This window comes from Mirounga leonina, unplaced genomic scaffold (genome assembly GCF_011800145.1).
Source record: "Mirounga leonina isolate KUSES-001 unplaced genomic scaffold, KU_Mleo_1.0 Mir_151, whole genome shotgun sequence".
In the NCBI taxonomy this organism is placed as follows: domain Eukaryota; kingdom Metazoa; phylum Chordata; class Mammalia; order Carnivora; family Phocidae; genus Mirounga; species Mirounga leonina.
In genome coordinates, this window is record NW_023270377.1 from 81,589,222 (window position 1) to 81,599,247 (window position 10,026).

General features: G+C 36.3%; 1 pseudogene; it reads left to right on the top strand.

Moving 5' to 3' along the window:
• The first annotated feature begins 9,558 nt into the window (after window positions 1–9,558).
• On the top strand, window positions 9,559–9,659 carry LOC118012744 (annotated as a pseudogene).
• Window positions 9,660–10,026: the final 367 nt, after the last annotated feature.

Below are 10,026 nucleotides of genomic sequence, written 5' to 3' on the forward strand. Positions count from 1 at the left end.
GAAAAGGCCTGGAATGATTTCCAGTTTATTTGTCATTGCAGTTATTAAAGCTGTCTTTTTGGTGCCATGAAAATGAATTGAAGACTTTATTCGAAGTAAATTTGTACTAAAGCTTTCAGATGTATCTTATGTGAGCTCAGTGAGGCAGGGAAGCAGCTTAAAAGCTGAAATATTACAAGGAGACAACTACCGAAGTCTTTGAAACATACTAGGATATATAAATGGCAATAAATAAAGTGTTTTCTCGACTAAGGAACAAACTTTTTGACTGACACAATAGAATAAGATTGGTAATGGGATATAGCACGTGCTTATTGTTGGGATGTATTTTATTCCTATGAGGAAGAAATTGCCTACATTTTTGTGTAACATTTCTACTGGAGTATCTTTCCTAAGACTGATTTCCAAGAAAAGTAAAAGGATGTATCATTTTAAATAATTTCTACTTACAAAAATGTAATGAGAATTAATAGAACAAGTATGTCAAAGAAACAAAGTTTTAGTTCTTTTTGAATGACAAAAACTGGGCTATAACAACAACCTCTTCTAAAGTTTACAAGGTAAGAAGTTCAGAAAACCTGAGTTGCATAATCTATTTTCCTAATTGAATTATTGGACATGCAAAAGGCTGTGTCTCAGTATAAGGAATGAATATATTATTGACATTTTTATCTCACACGGCTGTTCTTAAAATACTTCACATCCTTGCCAAGGTGTGAGAATAGCTTACATTTTATCTCATGTTAGAAGGAGATCAAATCAGATGGACTATTGATACGGTTGAGATGGAATTTTTTTTTTAAGCACTAAAAAAAATTAACTCTTTTGTGTTTTTTATTCCATGATCTAGAAGGAGGCTTTTGGTGTTTCCTTGTACTAGTCTGGCAGTCAAAAATGCTTTTTGCATAGCTTAGCTGTCTTTTTGATGAGCGGCAATTAATAGATACAGATAAAGGACAATTGAAAGACTTTCTCTGCATCAGTTTCCACCCCATTGCATGAAAGCAGACTCACTAAACTGAATGTTTTATTCCAAGCCTAAGAAATCTCCCAGTCATGTCTTCGAACTCTTTATTGTGGATATTACAAATGTTTGACACATCTTCAGGGTCAGTTTAAAAATAAAATGGATCCTACATCTCCTCAGAGGTAATTGCTCTCAGAGGTATTCCCTCTCAGAGGTAATCTTTCAGGGTTTTTGTCAGATTTTATAGCCATTTTCTGTGATATTGTCCAAGTAAAAGATCTACCAGACTCTTGATTATATGCCTTATTTTCAGGCATTTAAATGTGCAACAAAACCCTCCTTGGAAATAGAATTTGAGCCTTTTTCCAAAGAAGACATCCAAATGGCCAACAGACACATGAAAAAGTGCTCAACATCGTTAGGCATCAGGTAAATCCAAATCAAAACCTCAATGAGATACCACCTCGCACAAGTCAGAATGGCTAAAATTAACAAGTCAGGAAACGACAGATATTGGTGGGGATGCGGAGAAAGGGGAACCCTCCTACACTGTTGGTGGGAATGCAAGCTGGTGCAGCCACTCTGGAAAACAGAATGGAGGTTCCTCAAAAAGTTGAAAATAGAGCTACCATATGATCCAGCAATTGCACTACTGGGTATTTACCCCAAAGATACAAATGTAGGGATCAGAAGGGGTATGTGCACCCCAATATTTATAAGTAGCAATGTCCACAATGGCCAAACTATGGAAAGAGCCAAGATGTCCAGCAACAGATGAATGGATAAAGAAGAGGTGGTATATATATACAATGGAATATTATGCAGCCATCAAAAGGAATGGAATCTTGCCATTTGCAAAGACGTGGATGGAACTGGAGGATGTTATGCTGAGCGAAATAAGTCAATCAGAGAAAGACATGTATCATATGACCTCACTGATATGAGGAATTCTTAATCTCAGGAAACAAACTGAGGGTTGCTGGAGTGGTGGGAGGTGGGAGGGATGGAGTGGCTGGGCGATAGACATTGGGGAGGGTATGTGCTATATGCAAACAATGAATCATGGAACACTACATCAAAAACTAATGATGTAGGGATGCCTGGGTGGCTCAGATGGTTAAGCATCTGCCTTCGGCTCAGGTCATGATCCCAGGGTCCTGGGATCGAGCCCCACATTGGGCTCTGTGCTCAGCAGGGAGCCTGCTTCTCCCTCTGCCTGCCTGTCTGCCTACTTGTGATCTCTCTCTCTCTGTCAAATAAATAAAATCTTTAAAAAACAAAAAAACTGATGATGTAATGTATGGCGATTAACATAACATAAAAAAATAGAATTCAGTGTTATATTTGGTATATTTCAAATATTTCTGTAACTTTTATATGCTAGTAACTACAAATCCCAATGATTTAAAAATAAATGTTTTACAAACTCATAGCTGTGATGTGACAATGGAGAAAGCTACGTTGTAGTAATTGCCAGTTAAAGGTGTGGAGTTTAGATTAGATTCAGACTGATTCAGATTCAGAATGTGTTTAAATGCCCGGGAAGACTTGTAAACAAACAAAATGGTTGAATTTTTGAATAAGCAGTTATTTGGAGGGAAACTATTTTTAGATGATTCATGTATTAATTTTTTTGCTTATAGATCTACCTTTTGTGTGTAGATATACCATATGTAGATATATAGTTCCTTATGTTTTTGAAGATACTCAAGTTTTTATTTCAAGTTAGTTAATTTACTTTGGATGGTCAGTCAAATATATTTTATCCCATTTACTTATTTAATAAACAGGTGTCAAGCACTAACTTAGTTGGATTATAAAATTAACAGTTTTCTTTTTCTTGAGATCATGGAATAGAGAAGGAGGCAGAATCATAAAATAAGATATATATGCATAGATAAGCAAGGCTTCATAGTGGGGAAGATTCCTGACCTTGAATATTGAAGATACAGAAAAATTGACCCATTAGGACTAGGTAAAAAGTTATCTTATGTTCATGGTTATATGACCAACAGTCTGGCTGGCTGATTTCTTGCCTACCATAACACCAAATTTCTTTGGTAAAAAAATCACTGGGCTTATTTGCAACGACGTGGATGGAACTGGAGGGTATTATGTTGAGTGAAATAAGTCAAACAGAGAAAGACATGTATCATATGATCTCACTGATATGAGGAATTCTTAATTACAGGAAACAAACTGAGGGTTGCTGTAGTGGGGAGTGGGGTGGGAGGGATGGGGTGACTGGGTGATAGACACTGGGGAGGGTATGTGCTCTGGTAAGCACTGTGAATTGTGCAAGACTGTTGAATCTCAGGTCTGTACCTCTGAAACAAATAATGCAATATATGTTAAGGAAAAAAAAAGAAGAAGAAAAAGGTAGCGGGAGGGGAAGAATGAAGCGGGGGAAATCGGAGGGGTAGACGAACCATGAGAGACGATGGACTCTGAAAAACAAACTGAGGGTTCTAGAGGGGAGGGGGGTGGGAGGATGGGTTAGCCTGGTGGTGGGTATTGAGGAGGGCACATTCTGCATGGAGCACTGGGTGTTATGCACAAACAATGAATCGTGGAACACTTCATCTAAAACTAATGATGTAATGTATGGGGATTAACATAAGAATAAAAAAAAAAATCACTGGGCTTTTTCTTCCCAGAAAAATACCTAGAGTCAACGTGGCACTCTATCCATATTAACCATAGGGAGTTCAAAATCTGTTAGGTTAGCTATTGGGGACTAGACCCAGTTTACTATAAATTTTTATAGATTAAAATCATACTTATTCTCCTACTTTATTTTTATAAATATGTGTTTACAGTGTCCATATAGAGATTTAATCAACATGTGTTTATCAAAGATTAATAATGAAAAACAATAAAGAAATTTGGGAATATGCATAATCTTTTCCTACATAAATTTATAATCAACAAACTTAGAAATAAAAGAATTTTTTTTAAATGTTCTAGTTGCTTTTCTTAAATTTCCAATTTTCCATTTTTCTCTAAAAGCATGGGAAGTAAATTTTTTTAAAGATTTTATTTATTTATTTAAGAGAGAACAAAAGTGAGAGAGAGCAGAGGGAGAGGGAGAAGCAGACTCCACGCTGAGCAGGGAGCCTGATGCGGGGTTCGATCCCAGGCTCCTGAGACCATGACCTGAGCTGAAGGCAGACGCTTTAACTGACTGAGCCACCCAGGCACCCTGAGAAGTAATTTTTAAATTGAAGTATAAATCAGGGATCTGTGGGTGGCTTAGTCAGTTAAACATCTGCCTTCAGCTCAGGTCATGATCCCAGGGTCTTGGGGTTGAGGCCTGCATTGGGCTACTTGTTCAGTGGGGAGCCTGCTTCTCCCTCTGCCTACAGCTCCCCCTGCTTGTGCACTCTCTATCTCTGACAAATAAATAAATAAAATCTTTAAAAAAATACAAATCATTTGGTATTATAGTTCTTATTAAGGATTCAGTTTTCAGATTGGATTCTTTTTTATAATATACCAATATATGATATTAATTAATTAATTAATGTTCACTGGCTATGTTTAAGTATCATTTTCAAGAAGGTAAATTTATGCCTCTGAGACAAATATTAAATGAACATTTTTCAAAGATTCTGTTTAACCCATTAATTAATGACTTAGCCAGTAAGTTTAAATCCGTTCAGAGGTCATTTGATGACATAGGTATAGTGGTAATTTTAAAAAGAAGTATTAAGATAAGATTCTTGGGTTACATGTAAAGCTGGTTAATGTCTTTCAAGGCAATAAATTATAACTTTTGGGGTTATCTCTTCCATTGGACAGAAACTATTTGCATCCCTACCTGACAAAAATTTATGAATTAACAGTTTTTTTCCTACAGAGTTGTAAAATAGTTAAGTAAATAGAAAATCAAGCAATAAAAGACTACCCAGTTATCTATTAGTTGTTTCCAAACTTCAGGTAATTTTTCTGTTAGTTATATGTAGTCACTGTGATTCTTTTCTTCAAAAATGTTACTCTAAAGTTACTACAATAACATGTCAGTGTGGCTTGGTTAGACTGGTGAAGCATTTCCATAGTATACCAAAACAGATAGTGTTCTTGGCTTTCATATTAGATCAGCTATAAGAACTGGTTTGCTCAGCGTCTTATTTGACATTTGGATATTTTTCTAATACATTTTCTGAAAATGGCCTGATAAATCTAGCTATATTAATCCCATTAAAAGGAAAGTTAAAACTTAAATCTTACTGATGCTTATCTTAAGGAGATAGATGAATAAAGGAACAAGGAATTCCCTCATAATAAGAGAATATATAAAAAGTTCCTTATAGGGACACCTGGGTGACTCCGTTGGTTAAGCGTCTGACTCTTGATACTGGCTCAGGTCATGATCTCAGGGTCCTGGGATGGAGTCCCTGGTTGGGCTCCACACTCAGCATGGAGTCTGCTCCCTCTGCTCCTCCCTCTGCTCTCTCTCTCTCCCTAAAATAAATAAATAAAATCTTAAAAAAAAAAGTTCCTGGTGGCGCCTGGGTGGCTCAGTTGATAAGCGTCTGCCTTCGGCTCAGGTCATGATCCCAGGGTCCTGGGATTGAGCCCCACATCGGGCTCCCTGCTCAGTGGGAAACCTGCTTTTCCCTCTCCCACTCCCCCTGCTTGTGTTCCCTCTCCCCCTGTCTCTCTCTGTCTGTCAAATAAATAAACAAAATCTTAAAAAAAAAAAAGGTATATTGAATTTTGGCCCCATAATATTCAAATGTTGAAGCCTAATCCCCAATATGATTATATTTTGAGATACGGTGTTTAAATAGATAATTAAGGCAAATGAAATCGTAAGTGTGGAGCCCTAATCTGAAAGGATTAATGTCCTTTTAAGAAAAAGAAGAAATATCAGGGATGTGTGTGCCCAGAAGAATGATCATGTGTAGGCATAGCCACAAGGCAGCCAGCTGCAAACCAAGGAGAGAGGCCTCAAGAGAAACCAACCCTGCCAGTGCCTTGATCTTAAAATTTCAGCTTCCAGAATTCTGAGAAAATACATTTTTAATCCATTCAGTCTGTAGTGTTTTGTTATGGCAACCCCAGTAGACTAATATGATGCTTTTATTCACTAGAATATTTATGTGGTATTAAATAAAAGTATTTTCTATGAGAACTAAAGATGATATCTTATAATTTATATAAATTCAAATCCAGTTGAGCATAATCACTTCAGTGTTCAGATAGGTTAGAAGAAACTGGAAAAAATAACCAAAGAAAATATGTATAAAATAGCACCGAAATATTTACTGTAAACTGTCTTAAACTCTTAGCTCATTCCTTTGTCCTTACCTGAATGTCTCTATTTTTTTAAATCAATTCATCCTTTTCTCTTACTTCTCAATATGAGTTTTCTCCATTCTCTGAACTGAAGCAAGGATAAATTTCTTGTTTATTTCAATTACTTCTCGGAGAAAATACCACTAGTTTTAAAGAGCCTGACTCCATTGGACAGCTGGTCCTGTTTCTTAATCCCTCTTTGCATTGCTTCTGGCTAGATCTACTGACCAGAAGGTGTTGAATTAAAAGGACAATTTGAATCACAGTCTTGTCTTACTAAGGCTTTGTTCAGCAATATCTGTTTGTATTTCTACATCAAGCTTAGAAATAGACTAAATATGACAAGCATGCAACCACTCTCTAGGTTTGAATATGTTGAGGAAGCCAGATCCTGGCTTTTGGTCAGTTATATTTTGTTTTTCCTTTAAGGGTGGTGGACTGAACTTGAGGAAAAGAACATAAGTAAATATGACCAAAAAGTCATTAATTTTATCCTATTAATACTCTCAGAAGAAAGTTTATTGAAAAATTCTGACTGAATTCCTAATATTTCTGACATGCTGCATACAACTGGAAACCCTGTAACTTTCCCTTGTCTTTGCTTTCCTTCTCTATATTCTTTCTTACCTCCCTTTTTAATTTCCCATGCACTCTCTTTTTTAAAAAAAATAAGACCAGTTAGGTTCATCGCACTCATTTACAGTTTATGACTTCAAAGCTCTTCTGGCAACTTTTCCATATGATAAAAACGTAAAGCCTGGTTGTGAAAATGTCCTATAGAAGCAGTATAAACTGCTCTTTATGGCCCAGAAAAGGAGAATCAGCCACCATCATAACTAATGCTTGTTACATGAAATAAAACATGGGCATATGCTTGTTCACTTAGCTCATTTCTTGGACCCTCCCCTCCACTTCTAAACTATCAAGATTAAGTCACGTGTAAATTAAATTATCTATACCAATAGATGGGAATAGCAATTTTTTTGTATGTTTATCTTTTCTTTGAATAGTTAAAATCAACTTTCAGTCTTAATTACAGTGATCTTATTGAAGTGGTGAGAATATAGTTTTCATGGCCCCATATGTTGGATGCATATAGTGAACGTAGGGGAATTCAAATGACTTCTTCAAGATAACCCAAGAACCTTTGGAGTAGTCTAACTCCTGGAACAATGATTTTTCCATTTTGCCACATGGCTGTAGAAAACCCATACCTGATCTCAAGTATATTTTTCTAAATAAAGGGTAATCAACAGTCAGACACATGGTAAATATATTTGGCTGCTTCTGTTACTCTAGTGTGCTATTATTTGGGGCTTATGAATAGGAAATGTAAAGTAATCTCACAAGGAATTTTATTCTAATGTTTTTTCAAAGAATGAAAGCTTTCTTTGAAAGGACGTTAGGATGACAAAAACCTGAGATTATTAGAAACCTGGTAGTAGATCTTTCCTTGGCAAGATTAGGGTGAGTTATTACCAGTAAGTGGTAAAAGGGTTCATTCATTTTCCGTTTGTAAGTTGAACTTCAGAGGAACAGTTGCCAAAGGCTTTGTGGCATATCATTCAGTCACAATGCATTGGATTAAAGAAATATGATACCTTTCTAGGCTTTCCATCTAGTCCCTCTACCTGAACTAAACCTTAGATGTTTTGATTGTTAAAATTCTAATGTAGCTACACGTTGATGGAGAAATTTAAAGCTTCTTATTTTTCACCATTGTGCTAGGTTGTTTTCCAAGAAACTATATAGACATTAAAATGCCTCTTCTATACATAATATCAAAATTCTTAATATATTATACAATTTATACTTGGCCATGTCAAACGTTTTTTTCCCTGGAGTGATAACCTTATTGACTTTCTGTGAAACCTGTCTTATTATTTCTAGATACCAATTTTAGTAACTTGATTTAAGAAACCACAATAACAAGTATTCAAGAAATAGACACACAGGAGTGCCTGGGTGGCTCAGTCGGCTAAATGTCCGACTCTTAATTTCGGCTCAGGTCATGATCTCAGGGTCCTAGGAACGAGCCCTGCGTTGAGCTCCGTGCTCAGCTGGGGGTCTGCTTAAGGAATCTCTCCTTCTCACTCTGCGCTCCAATCTCTCTCAAATAAATCTCTGAAAAGTGAAGACTCACAAGTAAATGCTTTCTACTCTTCCTGGCTTCTTATGTATAAAGAACTTTTCTAATGTATAGATTCTATGTGCTTTTTACAGAAAGAAATTCTCTCTCTCATGACAGATGTTCTCCCTTAAAGTATCTTTGTTGACGAAATCCCAAAGATATCATTTGACTTCCTTATGATTGCACTGTTTTTTTCCCATTCATTAATGGGATAATGTAATCTTTACTTCCTAAGATCTGGGACATTGACTTTTCATAATCAAAATATGTTTTGTAATATATCATTGAAAATGAAATGAAGAATTTAGGGATGATAAAATCACTTCCTAAAGACAGCCTTATTTTGATGTTGGTGTGAGAAGTCTAGCAAGGAAAAGAAAACTTGAATACCCTAAATTTAAGATGGGCAGAAGCATGAAGAAAGCATATATGGAATTCTTCAAATATATATATATATATTTTTTTTTTTTTTTAAGATTTTATTTATTTATTTGACACAGCGAGAGAGGGAACACAAGCAGGGGGAGTGGGAGAGGGAGAAGCAGGCTTCCCACGGAGCAGGAAGCCCGATGTGGGGCTCGATCTCAGGACCCTGGGATCATGACCTGAGCTGAAGGCAGACGCTTAACGTCTGAGCCACCCAGGCGCCCGGAATTCTTCAAATATATTTTAACAGAGTGAATATTTTTATTAAGTTCATGTAATAAAACTTGATGCACCTCATACTCAAAGATGTTTTCCATCTTTCACTGACATAATTTTGGTCCTAGGATATCAATATATAGCAAAGTGGATATGTTTATTCATTTATAGAAAGGAATTTGATAAGAAATTATTATTTTCTTCTGTTAAAATTTGTTGTAAAGACCACATTCCTTATTTGAAGCCTAGATTCTAACTTCAGGGTTTCTTTATGATGCTGACTCTAGTGAATACAGTACTATATGTATTAATTAAGTTTCTTAGAATTATAAGTAACTGGATACACAACTGAAAACAAACAAACAAAAACCCCACAATTGTAGTTAACTTCTAGAATGCAAGAAGTATGTGAAAAACCCAAGAATCCAGATCCAGGAACCTCAGCTAGAGGTTTTCACAGACATTCTGTTTAAAATATTGTAATAAAATTGACACAGTTTTAAAGATTTTTAGAAATTTGACCCCTGAGTTACAAATGCCCAATTTCTAATGACACACAGATTAGCTTGGCCCCTGCAGAAGAGTGACCTGCCAATTGATGAAATGTTCCATATTTTTCTGAGATGATAGGCTTTCTACTGCCACCTGCAAGCAGCAGGATTCTGAGGTTATGAGGAGAAGCAGAAAAATACAAATAATAAGAAGAAGGGACCCAAGTAGCTTGTGGCTTTCTGTCCAACCCTCTTGCCCTTAGCCTGTGTCACACCATGCTGGTGTGTCATCCTGTAGTACTCACAATGACATCCTTTTTCTCTGAGTCTCAGTGTTACCTTCTCCTCAGAAAGCCTCTCCTTCTGGGTCACTCCTGGGAGTTAGGGGGTTCCCTTTCCCAGTGTTTTGTAGTCCTGTGGGGCTCACCTCAAAGTATTAAAAGTAGCTTTGTAATAAATAAACAAAAACACACAAATTTCCAATTTCTGAGGAA